A 27,500-nucleotide genomic window follows, 5' to 3' on the forward strand; every position below is an offset into this window, starting at 1 on the left:
TAATTATAACTATCGTTTGTATCATTAATGTTGTTATTACTGTTTTTGTTGTTGCTGTTGGTATTTCCCCGATTTCCCCATTTATTCTTTTTTAACACAGAAAGTGGTTTAGAAATTGTTTATCTCTATCCTTACGCGCACTCGCGCGCACGCTTGCTCATATATATATATATATATATATATATATATATATATATATATATATATATATATATATGTTCCTAAACTACAGCCCTAGTTGGAAAAGCAGGATGCTATAAGCCCCAGGGTTCCAACTTGGAACATAGCTTAGTGAGGAAAAGAAATAATTAAATAGATAAACTACAAGAGAATTAATGAACAATATAAATTATTTCAAAAGAACAGTAACAACATTGAAATACATCTCTCATATATAAACTTTAAAAACTTCAAAAATAACCAAGAGGAAGAGATATACGATAGAAAAATGTGCTTGAGTGCACCCTCAAGCAAGCGAACTCTACCCCAAAACGATGGCAGGCCATGTTACAGAGGCTAGGGCACTACCTATGACTAGAGAACATATATTTTTATAATCATGTATATATATATATATATATATATATATATATATATATATATATATATATATATATATATATATATATATATATATATATATATATATATATATATATATATATATATTCAGATCCTAAAACTACCTAAAGATGGTGAGAAAATTTCGATTAAGTAGAGTTAGGCAGGGAGACCCCATCTCTCCTAAATTATTGGCAGCGTGCCTAGAAGACGTTGAATTAATTTTGATGGAGAATGGCTCAAGAACTTAAAAAGATTTGCAGATGACATAGTTGTCTTTAGTGAATCAGGGAAGGAATTACAAAAGATAATAAAAGATTTGAATAGAGAAATCAGAAATTTAGGGGAAAATGAGTATGACTAAAACTAAGATAATTTTCTATATAAGTGTAGAGAAAACAACAAATAAGAGTTATTGACCAGCCCGTAGAGATTGTTAATAAATATACGTACTTACGACAGACAGTTGCTGTCTCACAGGATTTTCTATACAGGAGAGGGGGTTCCCAGCCCCCTCGTCCCGTCCCTTTTAGTCGCCTCTTACGACACGCAGGGATAACGTTGGCGCTATTCTAATTGTTTTATGCCCCCGCGGCCACAGGGGGCATGGAAGGAACGTAGAGAGTAGAGGTCCCCTTTTTTGTTTTGTTTCTTGTTGTTGTCGGCTACCCCCCAAAATTGGGGGAAGTGCCTTTGGTATATGTATGTATGTACGACAGACAGTAAGTGTTTCCTCACGACACGAAAGGAAATTAAAAGAAGGACAGACATGGGATGGAGAGCATTTGGTAAAGTAAATGAGATTATGAAAAGTAAAATGCCAAGAACAGTATTGAATCGAGGGTCCCACTAGTATTAACTTATGGATCAGAGACTTGGAGCCTTACTAAAGCCCGAGATCATAAGCTAGTTACACTTCAAATAGCTGTAGAAAATATAATGATGGGAATAACATCAAGAGCAACATGGATATGAGAGCAAACTAAAGTAGAGGATATTTTTACATGTAAGGAAAATAAATGGACATGGGCAGTACATATAATGAGAATGGCATTGTAGATGGACATTAATAATAACAGAATGGGTCTACAGATTGTTAAAGAAGCTGGGGAAGGAAGAGAAGACGATGGATTGACGAGCTAAGAAAATTTGCGGGAGTGGACTGGCACAAAAAGATCATAACCAGATGCAAGTGGAAAGACATGTCTGAGGCCTTTTTTCTGCCGTGGACTAGTGCATATATATATATATATATATATATATATATATATATATATATATATGCACACACATAATATCCACTTTCAATCTCGATTATTAACAAATTACTCCCTAGTACTCTCTCTCTCTCTCTCTCTCTCTCTCTCTCTCTCTCTCTCTCTCTCTCTCTCTCTCTCTCTCTCTCTCTCTCTCTCTCTCTCTCTCTCTCTCTCTATATATATATATTAAGGCATTGTCTATTCCTCATATATATACATATATATATAAATATTTATATATATGTATATGTATGTATGTATATGTATAATATATATATATATATATATATATATATATATATATATACAGTATATATATATTTATTTATTTATTAAATCATTGTCAGTGAATACGTAGTGTATGTGTGTGTATTATATGTTATATATGTTATTACCTGCTTGACATACAAGTTAAAGACCAATAGGATTGACAGCATTACTGGAATCAATTAAATAGTGAGCGAAGGAAAATTACCGAAATTGAGAATTCATCCAAGAATTTAACTTTTTCCTCGAAACTCGTATGCTTAGAAATCTTTAACCTAGATATTTTGTTGGGATCCTCCAGGCTTATGGTCAGAATGCTGCTCATATTGGTCTAGAATGGATAAATGTAAATGCTTCATGCAATCTCACAGGTTAAGGCAGGTTATAGCGCCAATGAGTTATCACAGATGCCTTTTAATGCTGACACGCTTACTTGTTTGTGTTTTGATTGTACACTTTTGTGTGAGTGTGTGTGTATGTGTGTGTGTGTGTTATTCATTCTGGCATATTGTTAATAATTGATTTATTTTGCTAGTTTAACATGATTTCACGAGTCTAATTGCATAAGTCTTTTAGATATAAAAGTCGAATTACCTTTATGTATTAGCTAATCATTATACGGTCGTTGTAAATTTTATTCAATGTACACAGAAGTTTAGAAAAAAAATATCAATGTATGTAGAAGTCTCTGAAATGTTCCTCATGTTAAGAATGCAAATGTTTATTTTTATTTTTTGGAATTTCAGGTTTATTTTAAACTGGAAGTGCATTTGTACAAAAGCAACAACAACGTTAGAAATAAAAAAAATGTTAATGATAATAAAAGATCATAGAACAGCAATGATAATGTTAGGTATAACAGGTGCCAAAGTTGTTGGAAAAAAGGGTTGTTACTTAAGAAAAACACTAATTCCACAATTCTGTCCGTAACTAATTAATATGGACCAAATTTTCCTAAAGCGCTGTTGATGGTACTCTTTTCGTCCAAAATGATAAACGGATCTTCATTAAAGATGACTCAAAATTCCCTGCTCCATCTGATTTCCTTTAGTAAAACCTCATCCTGGAGAAGTAACTAACAGCATTTTTTCTCCTTCAGGAACTGAGATCAGTCGCTGTTGCCAAAGCATTTTCAAAATGGGAAGGAGAGAGATGTAAATGTGGCGTGGGCAAGATGTAGGCTGGGTATGGGTGGGTATGTGGGCGTGGTAGATGGTGCGAGTGGGGTCCAGCATGGATGAAGAAGCCCCACCCAACATCCGGGAGCCTGAGGGTTTGGACAGTCGGGAGCAGCAGCCTTCCTCAAGGAGGGGGCCTTCCTCCTCCTATTCCTCCTACACCTACTTCTCTTCCTCGAGATAAGTCCTAAGCATCCACCATCCTTTCAAGATTTCGAGAAGATTTTTATGCAACTATTTTACAGTTTATCCTTGTAGTCATATCTGCAAAATCAGAAGGACCTTCTTCAGCTCATCTTCTCTCAGGTCTTGAAAGCTAAGCCGAGTATTGGCCCTCTCCTTATTACAAACAGAGGAGCACCCGGATTTGGAAATGACTTCAAAGGGAGCTGGAGGTGAGAGAGAACCAGTTATCAGAAATGAGTTTTAGGCTAGATGCTCTGGTGCTTAAGTGCTCTATCACTCTCTATGCTTCATATATTACTGGCGGACAGCGGCATAGCATTGTCTTGATACAGCTCCCCATCTGACCTATCTTGACCTTGGACTCTAGTGCCGTCTTGATAGATGATAATGAGTATCCTCTTGTTTTCGTCTTTCTTCAAAAGCTTCATAACAATGAGTTTTAAGCAATTGGTACAAAGTGCATAATATGTTTGTTTGCTGTCACTTTAATTGATTAATCACCATCATGATATTTAACAGAGGGAGACTAAGATCATATTTCCTGCCTATTTCTACAGTAGTTTCACCTCTGAAAAAAAAAAATACCTTTGTGCTAGAAAAAATTTAACCAATGAATTTTTAATCTCGTGTTTTAAGAACGCCCCGAGATATTTTGATGCTGTTTTGATGTTATTGGGTAAAGAATTTCTATAATATTTTTCCAAGTTTCAAGAGAAAATTCATATGAAATTTTTTATTGTTGCAGATAAACAATAGACAATGGAATTGTCATCAAAATAGCTAAAAGAAGGTTATAGAAACTGTAACCGTATGAAAAATAATAAGAGTTTGTAAAGGCACAGCATAACTATTCTTTACCTCAGATATTCAGTTTGCTTAGAGTTAAAATCAGGAGACGAAAAATTGAAAGGATTCAGATTTGAGACTTTCCATATGACAGGTAATGACCGGGTATCTTAGGCTTATATTCCACGGTACAGCTCCATCATCCGTCCTGAAGGCTGATCGGTAGACAAGATTACATTCTTGCGTTACAATATCTAGGCAAAGGAAAGAGAAATGAAAAGCTTTGGTAAGTGGTAAGCTGAGAATGCTTTTCATATTTCTTTTTTGTAGCTTTTTAATTGAAGGGAGAGCTGAAATAGTACGATAAAAGCTCTCTGGAATTTTAAACCAAAGGTCACACCTGCGTAATTACACCGTAATTGGAGAGATTTGCCCGCATTTTTTCCTATCATTTCACAAGATCCCTGTTTTGCCTTCAGAATGAAAAGCACAGTGAGCCAAGTTATTACCTGGAAAGATCTTTAAGACAGAAGGTGAAACGATTCAGAGATCCATAACATATTTGTATGTAGAACGCCCGATTGGCAACACGGGAAGTGGTCAGTAGGAGATCAAAGGTCTCTGCCTCAGCAGTCATAAAATATTTAAATATTTGGTGAAGTATACTGGCTAAAGACTCCTAAAGTGGAAAAGTGCCAAGGATATTCCCAGAATAAGTTATGTGGTCTTAAAGTATTGCCTTTAGCAGTTGTGGCGAACGCGCCATTGTATTAGAGGGGACCAACCACCTGTCGATCCCAGAGTTATTTAATTCAGTACGCCTTGAAAAAATGGAAGCATTTGCAATTCTTAGTAAGATCATTTACTTTACAACGTAATAGCTGTACTGTGCGCATCGAAAAAGAATTGATACAGGATAATAGGCTTGCATAATAATAAACAGAAGATGAAATCAGCGAACATTATTCTATATTAGTGTGCGCGTCCCGTCGAAAATAACTGCTAAATATTTAGATAGATATGCGCACACACACACTCGCACACAAATATTCAACTCTTCCCACCCCAACTCCCTTTCCTAACTACAGCTCAGGATATGACTACTCCCTCTTCCTCTTTCCGAGGGACCGAGTAGTTATACGTCTGGCTATGCTGCTGTGCGTGACCGGAAAATATATGTATATATATATATACATATATATATATATATATATATATATATATATACATATATATATATATATATATATATATATATATATATATATATATATATATATATGTATATATATATATATATATATATATATATATATATATATATATATATATATATATGTATATATATACATACACACACACATATATATATATATATGTATATATATATATATATATATATATATATATATATATATATATATATATATAGCCCGACTCTTGTTTTCTATCATATAGGTGATATAATTTCTTTGATATTTAGTTAACAAAAATAAAAGGAAAACATTTCATTCCTATTTATTAGTTATGAATTAACTCAAAACAGTGTTCAGATATATTTATCGGTATATTGTTGAAAAAACAAAATTTGTTATTTTTGTTTTAGGAAAGTTAATAGTCGATATATACTTGAACAATTCTAAAAATAATTAAGGGGCTGTAACATTATATACCTTTGATTTATACTTTGGAGATTATCCTTCAACTCGAATGGGCAATCATTATGGCCTGCAAATGAGTATCGTTTGCGTCTTCATAATTACATCTAATTGGAAATTCCCGGGAAGGCGGAATAGTAGATAATGAAAGTAGATCAGGGACGCACTTAGCCATTATGTGTGATTACTTGGGCCTGACAGAAGGACGAACGGATGGAACAAAGCCACCTGATGGATCCCGCCTCAACCCCCACCTTAAGGAAAACTTGAGCGAAGTCGTTGTCTGGGGGAAAGTCCCCAGTGTATTGTTACTCGTATATCTAACCAGTCTACTAGATATCTTATAAAGTTTAATGAGGAGGTATCTTTTTTATCTAATTTTGTAAACTATCGTTTTATTTTATCTTGGGATCAGCACGGTCAGTTGTTACTGTTCACAAATTATAGTTATTTTAGGTGTATATCATTCAGATTATGTTTCCGTGACTAATTTTTTTCTAAAATCAGGTGCTGGTATCTTTATGAAACAACAATCGAAAGTTATGATAAAATGATATCAAGACATTATTTAAACAACCTTTCTAAGTGTAGTTTAAAGGTGAATCATGAATGGCAGAGGCAAGGGACAGTGACAATCCCTTAGCAGGACAATGCCCAAGAGACTGACCATGTATAGGCTACACATGATCAGCGCCCACACTTCCTATCCACCCAGGCTAGGAGCAGGGAGGACCAAGCAATGGCTGCTGATGACTCGCCTCAAGAAACTATCGGGCTTGAGCTGGACTTAACCCTCAGTCCAGCAGATTCTTAGAGAAGAATGAAGTAGCTTAAAGAATAAAGTCTAGTGTATTAGGTATCCATAATAAAATGTGATAACAAAAAGAAAGAAAGATGAAAAAAAAAAAAACTAAAGCCACCTAGCATAAATTTGGAAAACTATTATACAGTTATTTTATACTTACCGATATTTCCAGAAGACTGGGGTTTCTGCTAAAATAGCCATTAGAGCAAAATAATTTTGGATACATACGATGCATTTAGTAATAAGTGTTATTTAAGCCAGACGATGCATCTGGGAAAACAAGAAATTAAATTGAGCATCTCAGCGCATTAAATCTTTAGGCTAAAAACACCCATTTTCAATGCTAAAAATATCTTTCAATTTGGCTCAAGTACAATTACCCAACCTTAATTGAGGGAAATAGATATGAAGACCGAAATTTGACTTAACTGGCTGGTATACCAACTACGAACTTAAATAATAATACCTAATTAGCGTGCTATGAAAATAAATCTTGATGCCACCGTTAGAAAAAAATACCACGCCATTATAGTACATATGTTACTAAACTTGTAATAAAGTAATAGTGACTTTTTAACGTAAACAAACACATACAAAAAACTAAAAAAGAAGAGATCTGAAGTGGAAGAGTAAACTACATCTTTGGGAAAATTAGTCTTATCAGAAAGATTATCTTATTTTTTGGAATAGGAAATTTGAAAATAATTTTCCTCACAAAGTCAACCGTCAAAAGAAAAGAATATTTCGTCTGCAAGCAAGTTATTCAAAAGAATTTTGTTTCCGGGACACTGGCAATAAAATGAGATCTGTGAAACAGTGCTACCAATACTGGGAACGATATTTTCAGATTTTTAAATTTAACCTTGACCTTTGTTGTTAACCCCACCTTGCTTATTCCTTTATTGGTCGGTAATTTATTGAAAATCTGAAGTGTTTGTCTCGTCTAGTTCATACTTGTCGTCAAAGTAAAATTCTAGTTAAACCTCTCACAGTTTAGTAAGACCTTGTCTTCACTCTGTACCAAATCCATTTAGTGTACAAGTGCTTATATTCTATAACTCAAAAATTATTGCTAAAGTTAAATTTCTGTTTTACTTTTGACTTCAAAGTTTATGGCCAAAATTATATTTTTGTTCACCTTTAACCTGAAAGTGTAACCTTGATATAATACTTGGATCTAAATTAGGAAATATTGAATCCTCATCATCAATATGGGACTCGCGCGGGATAGAAAGAGACATGAGAATTCTTAGTGGGGGAAGGGGATAAGGATGATATCCATGGGTGGGGATGCGCGAGCGTGGGTGAGTCTAGACCACGCCCACGCCTAAGGCTAGAGACGAACCACGCCAGGCAATACTGTATTTTAAGGACTTCCTGCTCCGATGGCATATTTCCTCTTGTACTACGCATGTTATTTCGTTGGTCAGGTATTCCTATTTCAGGGTTATCCCACATATATAATTTTGTATGAGTATATATGTGTTTTTATCTATCTATATAAATATATAATTTATATATATGTGTGTGTGTGTTCATATATATATATATATATATATATATATATATATATATATATATGTATATATATAATATTATTTACTTAATTTCCAAGAATTTCTGAGACACGTTTGCCTCTTGTGATTTACAGGCACGCGTGAAGGTCGTGTTTAGGTAAAAGAGGTAATATAAATAAATAGCAGAGTTAACGTTGAAACAGACACGGCAACTACAATTTTAATTGATAATTAATGCAAACGAAAGCACAGGAATATATATTACAGATTAAAACTTTTCCACCTCAGTTGCACCTGATTTTGCATATAAGAACTTAAGATTATTATTTTTGATTACCTAAAGCACTTTTAAAAGCTTTATTTCATACCAAAAACATTAGAAGCTACCTACAGTACACAATATATTCCATCGAACGTTAATAAGATTGGTGTGCTTGTGATGATGTCTCTAATTTACAAGTGATAAGTATTGTTATTACTGTTCATATTGCATTTATATTAAAGGTGATATTATTGCTGGAAATAACTTTTGTTATAATGATGGTAAAGACCAATAACTAATACTCTATAGTTTTTGTTACATAAAAGTTGTGTGAACTAACTCCCTTGTAATATTGATGGCATAGCTTCATTATAGCAGTGATTCTCTCTCTCTCTCTCTCTCTCTCTCTCTCTCTCTCTCTCTCTCTCTCTCTCTCTCTCTCTCTCTCTCTCTTACATATATATATATATATTTATATATATAATTTATATATTTACTGTATATATATATATATATATATATATATGTGTGTGTGGAAGAAAATCAACACAATATCGTGTTCAAATAGAAATAAATTTCTACCTCATACTTGGGATCGAACCCTAGCCCCTTCAAATTAAAGACCAGGTCGCTTCCAGCCATGTCACCAGAGACTCAAAAGAAGTCGGAACCTAACTGCTAACTACAGTTCAGGATTTACCTGGCGAAACATCAGTCTCTTACCAGCGAATTTTCCCCGACTTCCCGGCCTACTAGGTGACACAATTGATAGCTTTTTAGTTGGAATTGTCCCTAATGAGTCAATATGGATGAAAATCAACACAATATCGTGTTCAAATAGAAATAGATTTAAGGCTCTTGTGGCATGGTTGGAAGCAACCTGGCCTTTCATTTGAGGGGGTAGGGTTCGATCCCAAGCATGAGGTACAAATATATATATATATATATATATATATATATATATATATATATATATATATGTATGAACAGTATACATGCATGTGTGTGTGCCGGTAAGGTAAATGGAAAAACGAATATCTTATTAGTTTTCTGTTTGTGTGTGGAAGCTGTATGATTCTTCATTCTTCTTTCATCAACGGGCGGATTCATGCCCCGATTAAGGTTAGACTTAGTATTTACACCCAAATTAAGTTCTTTTCATTTTAATGATGGTTTATAGGGTCACTATAAAAGTGTCAATCTTGCAACTTTGTTTTAGAAATTTTAATTTTAAGTTATTAATAGTATTTTATTTGTCTGCAATAGTTGATGATATCCATAGTAGTAACAATCAGTAATAATAATGACGACTACTACTACTACTACTATATTTTCTATTCAAAATATCTTGGGGATGAGTTTGAAAAATACTTTTTCTAAGGAAAACTGTTTTTTTTTTTTTTTTAGAATTTTTTATTGCACACGATATTGTATGTGGATTTCACCCGTACATATAAAAATAATTTATTTTCAGTATTTATACATAGACTGATGTATGTATATATATATATATATATATATATATATATATATATATATATATATATATATATATATATATATATATATATATATATATCTCAAACTGAAATGATTTGCGCTGACTTTTGTTTTAAAACTACATATTTTAATGTTCAGGCCACTATAGCAGTCCTCTTTCATTTTGAATGTATTACATATTCATATAAGCAGAAAAACAACTGTTAAAGTTCACATCCGCCATGTGATTAACTACTCAGTAGGAATTTATTATAAATTAAGAAACAGTTGATGTTAAAACAATATTTTCTCCTTACTAACCCTGTTCATATCTTAAAACCATACGTTCTCTCTTTCATATACATATGTGGGAACCATTCCAGCTATTGTACAGGAAGAGAGACTAAGTCATCGCGACGTAGTAAACAATGGCCAAGGAATACGGCGGTCTTGATTCCCATCATCAAAATTCATCATCGGAGATATGATAGAATCATTAACCATACATTATCATATCCCTTTGGTAGAGAGAGAGAGAGAGAGAGAGAGAGAGAGAGAGAGAGAGAGAGAGAGAGAGAGAGAGAGAGAGAGAGAGAGAGAGAGAGAGAGGAGAGGGGAGGGAGAGATGCTCTTTATCAATGAACTTTTCGACTGCCATTAAGGTATTGCTTATATAATAAGCATCCTATGGATTTTTGTGTATATTTAAAATGTAACACATCTCGCTTCTCTTCACTCAATAGGTTTTTTATATCAGTTACAAGTTAACTAATTATAAAGGTTTAAAGGTCACTTATGAATGGCAGTGATAATGCCCTAGAGACTGGTCATATATATATATATATATATATATATATATATATATATATATATATATATATGTATATATATATATATATATATATATATATATATACATATATATATATATATATATATATATATATATATTGATTATTAGCTAAGCTACAACCCTAGTTGGAAAAGCAGAATACTATAAGCCCAAGGGCCCCAACAGGGAAAATATTCCAGTGAGGAAAGGAAACAAGGAAAAATTAAATATTTGAAGAATAGTGACATTAGAATATTTCCTATATAAACTATAACAACTTCACATAAACAAGAGGAAGAGAAATAATGTAGAATAGTGTGCCCGAGTGTACCCTCAACCAAGAGAACTCTAACCCAAGACAATGGAAGACCATGGTACAGAGGCTATGGCACTACCCAAGACAATGGAAGACCATGGTACAGAGGCTATGGCACTACCCAAGACTAGAGAACACTGGTTTGATTTTGGAGTGTACTTCTCCTAGAAGAGCTGCTTACCATAGCTAAAGAATCTCATCTACCCTTACCAAGAGGTAAGTAGCCCTTGAACAATACAATGCAGTAGTTAACCCGTGGGTGAAGAAGAATTGTTTGGTAATCCCACTGTTGTCAGGTGTATGAGGACAGAGGAGAATATGTAAAGAATAAGCAAGGCTATTCGGTGTATGTGTAGGCAAAGGGAAAATGAACCGTAACCAGAGAGAAGGGTCTAATGTTGTACTGTCTGGCCAGTCAAAATGATCAGCGCCCAAGCCCCCTCTCCATCAAGCTAGGACCAGGAAGGGCCAGGCATTGGTTGCTGAGGATGCGGCAGGTAGACCCATAGGCTCCCCAAAACCCTCCATCTCTAGCTCATAAGGATGGTGAGGTTGCAGACACTAGTAGAAAATAACGAGCTTAAGCGAATCTGCAGCAGATCGACAGAGGGACCTTTTCAATCGGCTACCACGTCCCGAGCTGTATTATATGTATACTTGCTACTAACGAGTAATTTTTGATACACAAATAATTATAATTTCTTGACACTTCTCCTTGTTTTTTGCCCGCTTAGAAAAGAAAAGCCTTCAGATGAACCCCATCATTTCATCATCTGTAGGCTTCTAAAGTGAGGAATCGCCTAAAAATATTTTTGTTTAGAATTTTTTTGATGAGAGCCTGGGGATAGTTTCAAAGATGACAAGGTAATATAGATGTAATATTAGGATTAAGGATAGCTAGTCGTCGAACATTTTGATTTTAGGATGTCATGATTTTTAAATAGAAATTGTCATTATAATCTGGTCAATATTTCACGCGTCAATCGAAGTGTTGACTCTATTTATGATTTTTTGTCTTGTATTTACTGACAAACGATAGAACTCTTTTCTTTTTAATGTATAATGGTGGCTTCTACAGCCCAATTTCCCTTGATCTAAAAGTCCTGTTTTACGTAATGAGCTTTGAACTGGCGGCCCTCACTTCCCCAAATAAATTGCAGTGATCTAGAGGTCTTTACTACCTAATTTACCCCAAGTATGGGGGTCATTACATCAAAATTTACCTTGAACTAGGGCCTTTAAAGCCTTATTTGTATTGAAATTAGTCTTTTCATTCCTGTTTGCTTCAAGTCAGGTACATACACTCACCATTTTTACCTCGGATCAATTTGGTCTGGTGCTTTATACGATTGTTATCTGTCCAATTTCCTTTAAGGGTGATTCTTTACCTTATTTGTGGTGGAAGTTTTTCTTACTCATTTTGATTAAGAAAAGGTTTTGTTCTTTAAAGGCTTAATTTACTCTCGATTGTTTTTTGGCCATTCCTTTTATTAATCTCAAAAGTATGATTGTAAGTAGGTCAAGGAGAGCGGTTCTTCAACAATCGGATCTCAGCATTGATAATGTTTCTATAATATTGTATGACTTTTCAAATTTTAGGTGTGATTCTCGACAACAAATTTACTTTTGAGGAACACATTAGGTCTGTGTCTTCTTCAACTGCACCAAAAAATTGGCTTATTGAGAAAGTCTTTTAAGATTTTCGGTAATCACCATATTCTGAAGAAGTGTTTTAATTCTTTCATTCTACTTTGTTTCGAGTATTGTTCTCCTATCTGGTATTCAGCTGCAGATTCTCATCTTAATTTCTAGGACAGGAACTTATGGTCTATTAAATTTCTTATTCCTGATCTAGATATTAATCTTTGGCACCGTCGTTCAATTAGTTCAATATGCATGTTAAATAAGATTTTTCATAATTCTGACTATCCTTACATTCAGATCTTCTTGGACAGTTCCATCCTGTTCATAATACTGGGCTTGCAGTTAATTCTAATAGTCAGGTCTTCTCCATCATAAGGCTCAATACTACACTGTATTCTAGAAGTTTTATTCCAGCTGTGACCAAGTTGTGGAATGGTTTTCCTAATCGGGTAATTGAATCAGTAGAACTTAAAAAAGTTCAAAGTTGCACCAAATGATTTTATGTTCAACAGGCAGACATAAGTCTTTTTATAGTTATATAGGAATTATGTGTATTAATGTTGTTAATGTTTTTTTTAGATATTTTATTTTAATATTTCATTATTTCTTATATCGTTTATTTATTTCCTTGTTTCCTTTCCTCACTGGGCTATTTTTCTCTGTTGGAGCCCTTTGGCTTATAGCATCTTGTTTTTCCAACTAGGGTTGTAGCTTGTAATCAGTGTTAATACTTTTCTTGCCATTTACTGAAAAACATTGTTTACGAATTTCAATGACAAGTACCATATTTTCTTTAAGAAAACTTCAATTATCCTCGAGAGTCTATAAGTTATTAACTATTCTAATTTTGTTTAAGATCATGTCCTCTCTCTCTCTCTCTCTCTCTCTCTCTCTCTCTCTCTCTCTCCTCTCTCTCTCTCTCTCTCTCTCTCTCACTGAATATCTAGTCTAGATTTTAAAAGTTCTCCCTGCTGAAGGTTACTTATGTCGATAAACCAAGCATTGATACATGAGTGTTCTAGTACCCTATTATATTGTAGTATAGTTCACATCCTATAACAGGCTGTGTAATTAACCATGTTTATATTATTAATCACTTGAATAATCATATTTTTGAAGACTTATTATCTTTGTTTCATTAAACGCACATTTCGAGCAATGGATCTTTGACTGTTTAATTCTATATATCTTTCTAACTCATTTAATATCTGTCTTTCTCCCAATATTAGACAATAAGTAAATCTAATTATCGTCCAATATTAGGATATTAGTCTCTCTCTCTCTCTCTCTCTCTCTCTCTCTCTCTCTCTCTCTCTCTCTCTCTCTCTCTCTCTCTCTCTAATATATATCGTTAATATAAGTTCCTAACACCTTCCATGCTTGTTATAAAATACTATTCCTACTTCCGTGGCGCCTTTTCTTGTGCATACGTACGCTGACGCATTCTTTCCTGCATCCTTTCTTAGAATTCTTCTTCCCCGAAGCCCACAAGTTGTATCCAGGCCGCCCCACCCTGGCAAATCAACAGGCAAATCGTTCCTCTGCAATGTCGTCCACACGAACTGAATCTTCACCATGAACTTGTTCTTCTTTACCTCCTGCTGAGATGACCTCCCTCTCCGTCCTCCCCCCCCCCTTCTCAGTCTCTTTCTTATTTCCACCTTCGAAAACATTCTTCACCCTAATCCCTTCCAAATATTCATTGACTCTTTAGCGCCAGTGTGAAGAATGTCTCATGTTTTATATATATTTATACTGTATATATATATATATATATATACATATATATAAATATACATATATATATACACACACACATATATATATATATATAAATATATATATATATATATATATATATATATATATACACATATATATATCCAATTATTTATTGCATTACTTTAATTTTAAACTTTGTAGTACAAAGACATAATGCTCTACTCTTTTTCCTCTCCTTATTGGATCCTACAGAAAAAAAAAGAGAATTTCACTTATGAATTAGTTTTTCATCATTCAGGCATTCCGCCTTACTGCTTATAAGAAATAATAGGAGAATGAAACATTACTTGATCATTGCGGCTCCCGCTAAATGTGTGTTTATATATCGGTATTTATATATATGCATATATATATATATATATATATATATATATGTATATATATATATATATATATATACATATATATGTGTGTGTATATATATATATATATATATATATATATATATATATATATATATATACATATATATACACGCCTGAGGTATATCATTTCCAATTTCACTCTTGGATTTTAGTTGGATGTACCATATACGCTTGTCTTTGGATAATACAGTATAACACAATACTTCAAAGTTCTCTCTCTCTCTCTCTCTCTCTCTCTCTCTCTCTCTCTCTCTCTCTCCTTTCCATGTCCGTCCGTGAATAGGATTGAAAAAAATGGTAAAGTATGTAGGCAATGGTTCAACTGTTACGTCAGTTCGATGACTTGCGACAGGTCCCAAAAATCAGTTATATTCAGAATTGAAATAGGAATGCATTTGTTAACATTTATCGGAACCTATAATAACTTTTTAAAGTTTCTTTCGTAGACAGTAATTATAAAAAGATTATTTGTTTTAAAAACGTTGCTCACACAACGAACAGGTGAATTGTTTGCTTCAATATTCTGTCGACGACAAACGAATAACAAAGTAAGAAAAATGTTGTAAGAATGAGACTGCACGTTCCGCAATGAATATATCTCCTTAATCTCCTTTTCGAAAATTTTTCATCAACTCAATGCATATTCCTAAAGGCTTCTAAGATGGCATAAAATTCCTTGAGCTTATTTCAGCTCTCAAAGATGATACTAGTGATATATATTTTTTAAATTTACATATTCCAAAGGTTTAATTATTATTTCTATAGATGGTAAGAATATTTACAAATATAAGTATTATATCTCTAATCGAGAATTCAAATATCGGTGTCTGTATTATCATAATACCAGATGACGCTCATATACTTTTCATTACAATTTGTTCATGGTTCTCCAGGAAATTTTGAGATTATTTAATTTATTTTTATCAAAGATATTTCGAGTAAAAAGTATCAAAAGTATAGAAAAACCACTATATTGTGCAATAAAAAAAAGTGTTTATTATTATTTTTTGCTTCTTACAAATAAACACTTGTTTTCTTCCTATGTTGTTAGCCCTTTGCACGGTTCCTCTCTCTCTCTCTCCCTCATTCTGAGAGTGATCTTCGCCCTCGAAGCGCCCAAAAGGCATCAGAGGAGAATCTTCTCGTCATTTTTCAACAATGACGAGTACTATCGAGTGACACTGTTGTCACTGCATCACCATCTTCATCCTGTGCGATGTCAGTGTTGTGTCATCTTATTTGGAAAGAGACGAATATATAAACGGGGATTCTTTGACCGTAGCACACACAGTGAATAAAGCTTGTTGCATTATTGCCGTGGCTGCTGCTGTTGATATGTCTAAGTAGAAATCAGTTACCAATTTTGTATATTTAGCTTGTAGAAGTACTGTGATAGAACTTTAAAGTTGCTTCTTTATTATTAGTAAACTGTCATAATTTTTCCATTACGGTACTTCTTTTTTGCATTGTCCTTAAATTCAACAAATGCATGAAGACTATCGGGAGTGAAAGGTATAGGATGCCCCATGAATGAAAAAAGACCAAAACATCTATGCATCTGTCCATGTCTGATAAATCTAGTTATTCATTGCTCATTCTACATGGGAGGTAAAGAAAAGTCCAGCACTTCCGTGTATGCTTGAATTTTTTAAAACTTGAGTATGAATGGACTTCGATCAACTTTAGTTTTGACCCTTGTGTTTGTCACCCCAATCTATAAAATAGTATAACTGACACATATCTTCGAAAATGACAGTCTAGAAAATGACATTAATAGTAAAGAGGGTAGAAGCTGTAAGTTCATACCCAGTGTGCATTACTTAAATTCAGAGACTAATTAGCAGTTTCCAGTTTCTACGTTTTTTCTTTTGGAGAATTAATAAGTATATCACATAGTTGGTCTGCTTATAAACGTAGCAATTTTTGAATATTGTTTTCTCATGAAAACCGGGTTTCAAAGAAAAAAAAATCCACTACAGTTTTCAAAGTTTTGATATTACTTCTTCATTATTTTGGAAATGTATCAAATAATACTCACCTACGATCACTTTTCATTCCCCAATATTTCTCTTATTTCTTTCACTCCTATTGTTCTTCTTCAAACAAGCACAAGCAATCGGAAAATTGTAATAACGTTAATAATTTTTTCTTAGTCGTCCATGCACTGCCTTTTGATAATGAAATAAGTCTGAATAGGATTAATTCATGTTTTAATCTATTGTCTTTATTTTGAATTAACATTTTTTTATCCAAACTTTTAGCCTATAAGTGAGTACTACATATTGATTATTTTTCAGAGTTGTTTTTTTTTACTCTGATAGTCATGAGTGCCTTAGTGAAAGTCTATAGTCTCACAAGAGAAACTGGTTGTATTCCTTTGATTGTCAGTCGTAATAAGTCAACCTTCGCTTTCAGCTCATAGCTTTCTGTTATTTCATGGGTAATCATATCGCTGATTTGCGTCGTAATTGTCAGGTAACCAGAACGAACTTACACTCCAGCGCAATTACTAGACGTCAACAGATGCAGGGGTAATTACTTTGTGGTCGTGTGGTCCAGTGTCCTCCTTGGTGCTTTCCGGTGTCCCACAGTCTGATTTTTTAATAACAGAGAAAGAAAGATGTTATTCATTCGAATGAAAATACTCAGTTATGGGGTTATTGACATTATCTTGCGCTTGACTAATACTGAGAAAGCTTTATTTTATCTTTTTGCGTATAAGTAGAGATTTTCATATTTTATGACGGGCAGCTGTAAGCTCAGGCTATAGTTACTTTTTATTTAAGCGTATTTCTTGAAATGTTATGGTAATAGACATTGCTCCCTCCCAGAAAAGTCGATATCATTTTATCATTGTTATATTAAAGAGAATTAATGTTAAAAATGGAAAACAAGTTTCGAAGTAATTCATGTTACATTTTAAGGGTCGTAGTGAAAGGAAAAATACAATAAGGAAAGAATTTTCACGAAGTTTACAATTGATAAAGTTTATTTGAATCATTGGTAACATACAGAAAATATTGGGGAATATAATTATATGTGAGAAAGACAGAAAACAATACGTTGATAGGTAAGATAGATATATGAATACATAGAATTAATAAAATTTTGATAGTGAGGTGGTCCTTGAAAAATGCTGATTCTAGATGGTGGTTATTTGCTATGTAAACTTTTTTTTTTTTTTTTTTTTTTTTGCGGGGCTCATACCTTATGAAAGACTATTGAAGGGCGTGAAAAGATAAAATATCCAACCATTTGCATGAGAAACGCTCGGAGTGTTGAGTTTTTGAGCGTTTAATATACCAAACCTTATAATAATAGTTTAAGTGAACTAAGATGGAGACAGTGATAAAACAAAATTTGAGAGATGCTAAGTGCAAAGTAAAGGAATCATTGAAATACGATATCTGAAAATGTAAGATGTGATTTCCTATTCCGGCCAAACCCACACAAAAAAACAAACAGAAAAAAGGGGCTTCTCTGATGTGATTTACGTTCCCTTATCTCACCTTAAGACCCCGGAGGTGAACAATCGAACAGTTTTGGGCGTCACAAGAAATGGGTTTTCATTCACGACTTGACGGCATATTTGGTCAAATGTTATACGAAGGAAAAGGAAAAAAACGGGAAGGGAAGGGTCAAATTATATACACTCGGATAGATGTAATGCTAAGTGCAGATGCCATCCAGAAGCTCTGCACGCTCTTTCTCAACAATTGCAACAAAAACCCTTTATCTCCCACGAGAAGGAGACGGGTTTGAATCTAGCCATTATCAAAAGCTATCACGGTGGTTGGACCTGGGTATCGCCTTGCCCTATAACGATGCTGGTATTTAACCCATTACCTCAAGGTTCGCAGCGCCTCTCATATCTTATAAGAACCTGGCCCAACAAGTCGATAAGAGCCATCTGCTGTTTCGTGTAAATGCAGAAATCTACCTTATGGCCACCTGTTGGCAACTTCTGTTGTGACCCGACTGCTGTTAGGGATGAGAATGACAAAATCAGCGTTGCTTGTGCCTTTCTTCCCCTGAAGATGTGCAGAAGAGAGATTCAGTGGCGAGATGGAAGCTGCTGATAAGCATCCGAGCTGATAAAGCCAGATGCGTTCCGTTGTTTTCTCGTAATTATGAACAGACAGAAGAATGCTCTGTTAGGGGATCTTCTTTTTCACTGCTTTCTCTCCCTCTGATTTTACTCTTGTTACGACGCCAGAAAGTTTATATTGCATAGAAAACGCTATTGATGAGAATAAAAGCAGAGAATAGATGTATAACGGAAAAGAAACTTATCAAGAAGAAACTAGTATCCAAGTCCTCTAGTCTTGATATCGGTAGCTTTATTTATTTATTTTTTTTTATCACAGGAATATTTTTGATATCCTATTTATGTATTAACATCGGAAATGCTTCAAGTTAAAGAACTTTGCACGACAGCAATGACAGCTTACGCTATCTCAAGAACCGGACGAAGAGTGGCATGATTTCCACGACCGCTTTAAGCTAAAGGACTTTAGTCACTGTAGCAGAGGAAGAGCATCTGCAAGCGCAAATGAAATCTCTCTCTCTCTCTCTCTCTCTCTCTCTCTCTCTCTCTCTCTCGTTGGTTCGTTTATATTATCTGCGCCGATGATATGTACACAGGACTTACCGCAGAAGGCGTGTCGGTTTACATCAGGGGAAGAACTGGTCAAGATAATCCCCAAAGAGAATTTTGATATAATCGTACCCAGGCACCACAATGCCGCGTATGTGAGGTAAAATAATAGATCTGATTTTTTTTTTTACATAAATACGCATTTTTATATATACCAATATTAAAGGACTTCACTTTATTTCTGCAAAAATTCATTTATCAAATAATATAGCTACATGAATATCAGAATATTCGCAACATGGCAAATGCCGTTGCCATGAATGTATCTCAAGGAAACTGTTTATTTAATTTTGTCTTTTAAATATTATTATATTAAATGATTTTCAGACGAATAAGCTTTTTTGCTATGATATAACTTTGGCGGCAACATGGTTTGTCATTGCATACATCATTATCAGTCCATTTTTTTATACGACAATGACATGCTTTCGCAACAAAAAGATTAATCTTCAAGAATCGATTTCATGAGACCTGCCTCTACTGGAAAGGAGATATGGCAGCAGAGATAATTTGAGAGAAAATGACATCACACGTAATGACCAAGATGACAATGCCTTCTAGCCAAGCTGAAAAGTGGACCGGACCTTCCCTCACGCACATGTCGCATTCGTGATTGTCACTTGAATATATTCATTGTCAAGATCTTGCATGTCATTCTTTGAACAGATATGTTTTATTAACAATTAAGGTTGATGAAATGATGAGTTGTTAGGAATTAAAACTAAGAATTCATAAACTTATTTCGATTTGAACTTAATTCAGTTGCATTGTATAGCCTTGTGTATCTTGAGTAGACAAAAAAAAAAAAAAAATTTCCTTTCCTCACAGAAAACATGATACCACATTTATGTACCTTGTTTTGTATACTTTTTGGGAAAGTAATTATATGTATTCAGTAATTCAGAAATGGTTATAAAATCTTTATAACACGATACATATACATATCTATAAATTTATTAATTCGGTTAATGAATGAATTCATTTACATTTATTCAGGGTAAATTAGATGAAGAAAAATGAAGAGGAGAAGTATCTGAAGTAATTTAGGTAGTTCTCAAAGCTACTAGGTGCAAGAAAAAGTAAAAAAAAATAGTTAAATATAGTCATCATAAATAGCTGCTGAAGAACTTATGATCTTTGTTGAATTAAGTGAAAATGTCATACAGAAACAAAATCCAACATTTGGAAACATATCATCCCATGGTATTGAATGAGAGGTTTGACTGACCTAGATTAGACTATTATCATTACTTTTGGCTCATAATCTAGATGAGCAACTCATCTACACGATGGGTACCACTGTAGTGTAGGCTACGGCAGAATTATAAGACCACAGTGAAACTTCCATGGTACGTTTGTCTGGTTTCTATGCTGATACAAAGAAAAAAAATCTATTGAAGATCAATAGCCCGTAATGAGACGGGTTTACCATTTTAAACTTGAATCAAAGTTTCAAAGCGAACAATAGAACCTCCATGGCTATTCGCCTACAAAGAAATTCGGTTGTAGATTTTGTCCTAACGCTTATAGGCCTAGCCTTTATGCTTTGGGATGCTTAGGATACTATCAACAAACACTGTGGATAAGAGTTACTTTTGATAAGGAGAATTTTTTATCATAATAATTCACTTGAAAAAAAAAAGTTTCATTCCCCGTAATCGCCGACCACGAGCCATGAGTGGTCAAAATTTTGGAACAGTTAATAGTCCTTCGTGCTACGACGGAGTACGTTAAAGGCCCGAATACAACCTTACACGAATATTTGTGGACTAGGAGTCCAAAAATATTCGTGTACTGATATTTGGGAGTCCATGCTGGAAAGAAAACTTTTACTAATATGATGCTTTATGAGTGAAACCTTGAACTCTGTGAATAAAAGTTTTATAGGTATTTTATCACAGTATTATATTAAACTAATCAATAGCCTACGACAAACGTTCTACAAACAGTGTGCGAAAATTTCAACTTGAAAGAGAAAATGATAGATTCAAGAATGCAACAATCTCAGAAATGAAATGAGGGTGTTTGAATTACTCTATAAGCATAATCAAGGGCAAATATTAATAAACACAAGTATGCCATTTCTTGCATGCTTCTGCATCTACATAGTCATAGTGCACAGTATAAAGAAATATATGTGGTTGCATGTGTTTGGCTATGGGGATAAACATTTGTAAACAGGCTTCTCCACAGTTCACTTAGTATTTGTTATGAATCCCGTAAAAAACACTCAGAATATATATTGGAGAATACTTTGAAATATATCGAAAATAGAGTCGAGTTGAGAGAACCACTGACAGACCAATATAGTATGATTAAACTTTTCAATTAGAAGGTCGGCTGACTTGGAAATTACATATCCTGGCCCAGGCTAGTACTTCAGTTTATTAATATGATTGATATTAAAGTTATTTTGTGGGGCTCCGGAAATTACAGGTGTCTTGGAAATAAAACTCAAGACCTGCACGTATGGAATTGTTATTCAAGGCCAATACCCAAAATTTGGATTTTATTAAATACTTTATTTTATAGAGATTTAAGGTAACCTCAGAAACTTATCAAGAAGTGAAGTAAATAATCTAAATTTACAAATTGTATGATCTCAAGCAAAACTTACTCTCAGATTTGAATATATTCATTACTTGCTTGCAATTATTTTTCTGGGACACGAGAAGAGTACATTTGTGCTCCACCTGGAATGGCTTGGGATGCCGTCGAAATGCGTGACCTATCGTTCTTGTGGCCATCGGAATTATTATGCGAGAGCGCCGACTCTTTCTGATAGTTTGCTATTCAGGCGAGAGGTTGAGCACAGTTGCATGTTGGCATACCAATAATAGCTTTTGGAAGAGACATTATAATTCCGTTTCATCTTCAGCTATCACACCAGACTGTTCAGTTCCTTCACATTGGCTACCGACCTCTGCGTGAGATTGTTAGAAAATGACACTTAGCACTTGAGGCCCTGAATCCATTAGTCACATATCAAATTAGCACACGTTTCTTCATGTTGATAAAGACCGGCAAAGTTTGTTCCTTGCTTGTGTTGCCCCAGAGATTTCACAATATTCCAGTATTGATACGTAATTTTTTTTTCTCTCTCTCTCTCTCTCTCTCTCTCTCTCTCTCTCTCTCTCTCTCTCTCTCTCTCTCTCTCCGAGATATGAATGGGACGCATCGGAAATACTAAATTGCGACAGCAATTCTTACAATTATTCAATCCATAAATAAATTGAAGCCTTACTCAATTTTTTTTCTTTTTTTTTATGTTGCGAAGGCCACCAATGAATTGTAAAAGTTAATTTAAATATTATGATACCCAGTTACCATTATCATCCTTGCAGTTATGGCAGCATTAGTTCTTTCTGAATTCAATTGCAATTTGTAGATTAGTTGTGTGCTAGATCATTATAGAAAAAGAAAAATAAGTTGGTAGAGGTGACAATGAAATGATGGTCTCGAGAGTGTGTGTGGTTTCCCTGTCCAAGACTTGAATAAAGAAACAATATAAGACGACGATAATAATAAAGTTACTTTCATCATATTTGTCTCTAAATGTAGAGGGAATTTTAGTGTTTAACTGTTTTAATATAACTTTATATATATATATATATATATATATATATATATATATATATATATATATATATATATATATATATACATTACTGTATATTTATCTACAGTATATGCATATATGCGTGATATTTTCTCGATATTTACTTGGTCCCAATTTTAGCACAGTAGTAAAAGAAAGAGGAGAAAATTGAGAAAACTACATTAAATAAAGCAAAGCTGCAGAGTATTTTTTCATAGTTTTATAAAAGCCCTTGGGCTTGACGCATCCAAATAGAAGCACCTAAAATAAACTCCGAGCCAAGCAAGCACCACCACAAGTAGCACTTTCACACTCCCCTTTAACACCCGCCTAAGACTTTCTAGAGTCAAAGGTAGTCGCATTAAAGTCATCATCAATTTCGTCACGATCACCATCTGTTACGCACCTCATTGCGTAACTCAATAAATCCTCATCACGGTCCGGATTCGAAGCGATTCGTACCCGGTCTGCTTCTGCCGATCCATGTTTATACTCGGCGATTACAACATCTGAATTGCTCCAATAAAAATAATCTTATTATTCGGTCATTCCCGATCTGGTGTTCTTTGACACGGATCACTATCAACCGTGTCCCCAATATCGCCTTTTCTTATTTTTTTTTTTCGGTGGCTATCTGCTAAGGTCTCTCTCTCTCTCTCTCTCTCTCTCTCTCTCTCTCTCTCTCTCTCTCTCTCTCTCTCTCTCTCTCTCTCTCTCTCTTTCCAGGGAGAGTTTCGCTTTTAGTATGAGTCATCGAAGGAGAGGGTTTGAAAGTTTTGGTTGTCTTTTTATCTGATTGGAAATCTGACAAAGGGGTAACTTTCAGCTATATATAAGCATCAAATTATCCCTAGATTTAAACATATAATAATATCGAAAATAAAATGGGAAATGGATAATGATAGTGAAAAACATCCTTAGAGATAATTATGGTTTAATTATGTTAAAACCTCTCTCTCTCTCTCTCTCTCTCTCTCTCTCTCTCTCTCTCTCTCTCTCTCTCTCTCTCTCTCTCTCTCTCTCTCTCTCTCTCTCTCTTTTATATATATATATATATATGTACATATATATATATATATATATATATATATATATATATATATATATATGTGTGTGTGTGTGTGTGTGTGTATTTTTATAATCGACAAAAATATATGGCAGTTTCATTTTCTATGAGAATGAAAGATCAACGAAAAACAAGAAATCCGTCATTGCTCTATCTATATTATGCAAAGGTTTTATCAAGATCAGAACCCTTATCAACAGGAAAAACAATGATATAAAAAAGGGCTTTTTTCAGACTCCTTAGCACCACCACTCAAGGCAGAGAAGCTATCGTGACAGACTCGATGACCCCATCCTTGGAGGAAATAACTTTTTTTTTTTTTTTTATTGAGGCCATCTGTTATTTTATTTTATACCCATGTGGGATATCGATTAAGAAGACAATAAATCGCCAAGTGATAACAGGCATAACACTAAAAAGAAAAGGTCATCTTGTGGTTTCATTCCTTCTCATTCCTAATTTTTACTTCTTTTAAATCCATTTCTACAATTTACAGCCAACCTCATATTACAAGACATTTGTTAACCATCTGCTATTGAGATGTTTGATGTCGTACATTTTTATTCTAATTTCAGTTTTCACATTTTATGTGAGCCCAAACGTTATCTTTTAGAATTTTTCTTGTGATTTTTTTTTTTATTCCTTAATATGATTGGATTAAAGGTAGCACGATGTAATTGCTCTTTGGCTTTTTTACTTTTCCGCTTGAAGTCTCTCTCTCTCTCTCTCTCTCTCTCTCTCTCTCTCTCTCTCTCTCCACCAATTTCTCCTCTATTCTCAACTATTTTCCTCACTTTCAATGATGCCAGTTCATTACATACACTAATTATGTTGAGGAAATGAAACCTTTCAAATAGTTCATTTTGGGCTCAATATTTTTCTGTCTTACACGAGTCATGCTGACTATAATATTCCCCCCCCCTTTTTTTTTATCTTGTATTATTTTTGAAATGAAAAATCTCAGGCTTTGTGTTAAGACCCTCTTTTCATTGTAGTGATTCATCTCATTGAATTATCTGGCCCATATTTTGTTATAGATATGGATATACATTATGTATATATATATATATATATATATATATATATATATATATATATATATATATATATATCTCTCTCTCTCTCTCTCTCTCTCTCTCTCTATATATATATATATATATATATATATATACATATATATATATATATATATATATATATATATATGTATGTATACATATATGTGTGTCTATATTGATGAATTTCAACACAATATCGTGCTCAAGTAATAATATATATTTATAAATATAAATATATATATATATATATATATATATATGATATGCATTTGTATATATATGTATATATACATATATATATATATATATATATATATATGTGTGTGTGTGTTTGTATGTATATTCTTTTATCGTTGCATTACTAAATTACTTCTTGCCTTTTTCCTCATAATTGTATCTTTCTTCGTCTTGTATCCTCGAGCAATAAGTAATGGTTCCTTTAATCTTAACTTCTAGGGCTTATAATTACACAATTAGTTTTTGTAATCACACTACAAGTTCATGCAACCAAGCAAATTATTACGTTTGTTGTTCCAATTCTTTTTACATAGATTTTTTTATGATTGAATATAACTATACTCTGTAACATCACTACGTTTATCCTCTGTTATGTAGCAGGATAGCTCTTATCAAAAGAATGCTGTTTTAACATGTAATTGCTATTTTGGAATGGTTTGCACTACTCACTGCCGAGAGTTTTTATTCCATTCTTTTGAGTCAAACTTCTATTTTAGGTGTGTATGTCAAGAATACACATCTTAAAGAGTTAGTTAATTTATATATATATATATATATATATATATATGTATATATAATTATATATATATATATGTATATATATATATAAATATATATATATGTATATATATATATATATATATATATATATATATATATTTACATATATATAGACTGTATATATATATATATATATATATTATATATATATATTATAGACTGATTATATATATATATAATATATATATATATATATATATATATATATATATATATATATATATATAGACTGAAACTTCCATCGTTTGGTTGAAGAGCCTTTCACTAACAATGTACACGTTTAGTCTATAATTCTTACCAAATATCATTTGTTTTACTGAACTCTATTTATTGCTATATGAAAAACGAAGGAAATGAGGAATTTAGTTGTTGACAGCTGGTGGATAAAACTTTTGTTTAGAGATTACTATAAGGGAAATCTATTGTTGAAAATATATTTTATGAAACATTTATGATACTCGGGAAATAAAATTTGACCAAGATTTTTCTAAAATTGTTTTTATCGTATTGATGGGGGATATTTGTGTAACAATGCTAAAGCTAGTTTACACGAAACTATTGCTTTGCTGTTTATAGTCGCCTCAACGAGGAGGATTTATGGCACAGTCATGATTTGTTGCGTTTGTTTCCTAATTGCAAACAACCCCTTTGGCTTACGCGCAGCCCCGCACGCTTCTCCATTTATTCATGCAATTACACCTACATGCATTTTCACTCTCTTCAACTCGCGACTTACGAGGGCGTCCTAACCACCTAACTTTTACTTCTCCACATGGTATGCAATGTTTTCACATTCTTCTTGCTGAGACTTTTTGCATTATGATTGAATACTATTAAAATTCAAACTAAGGTTACCTGTTCAATTGTGTTTACCTCAATTCAGTTTCCAATTCTTCATTTTAGAGGTTTTCACGAAAAACCTCTTGGAATTTGTAATTAGTTATAATCTTAGAAAAGTGATACAAGAATCATCCATATAACCGCGTTAATTTAATTTTAAGCTTCGCGTCATTATGTATATTGATGAATTTGATGTGATACCAGTTTTACTTTACCATGTTTGTAAGATCGTGGATTTTAGAGGTTCCTTTGCTGAGGCTCCGAAGGACACCCGTCGTGGTCGTGATGAGATGCTGTAAGAAAATGGAAATGGGACCATTTATCTGTATCAGATGTTCGCCCCGTTGTTTAACCGATCAGTAATTGAATAAAACATCCCGTTCATCCCTTTTTTGGCGAATTTATCTTCTCAGATTTTTCCGAAAAAGAATATGAGTGACAATTTACGCCTAAGCAAAAGCAGTGCCTTATAAATTTGAAGCTTTGATGTCGTTATTTAGATAAACTCTTAAGTTCTCCAGAGGCAGATATTGAACGTGAATCTGACTTTTTATGCCATAGAATTCAGTAAAATTTAGTATTTCAA

General features: G+C 33.5%; 1 protein-coding gene across 4 annotated transcripts in view; it reads left to right on the forward strand.

The window, feature by feature from the left end:
• Positions 1-27,500, forward strand: part of LOC137632043 (histone-lysine N-methyltransferase PRDM16-like) — a 285,040-nt gene that overhangs the window by 246,647 nt on the left and 10,893 nt on the right. For 2 of the 4 annotated variants that reach the window (XR_011042006.1, XR_011042005.1), the window contains exon 4: positions 3,187-4,308. The exons of the other annotated variants lie outside the window; for them this stretch is intronic. The gene's annotated coding sequence lies outside the window, so the exon portion shown is untranslated. Of the gene's footprint in view, positions 1-3,186; positions 4,309-27,500 lie in introns of those variants that run through there. 4 annotated transcript variants of the gene reach the window in all.

The sequence above is a fragment of the Palaemon carinicauda genome, chromosome 40 (genome assembly GCF_036898095.1).
Source record: "Palaemon carinicauda isolate YSFRI2023 chromosome 40, ASM3689809v2, whole genome shotgun sequence".
Lineage (NCBI taxonomy): Eukaryota > Metazoa > Arthropoda > Malacostraca > Decapoda > Palaemonidae > Palaemon > Palaemon carinicauda.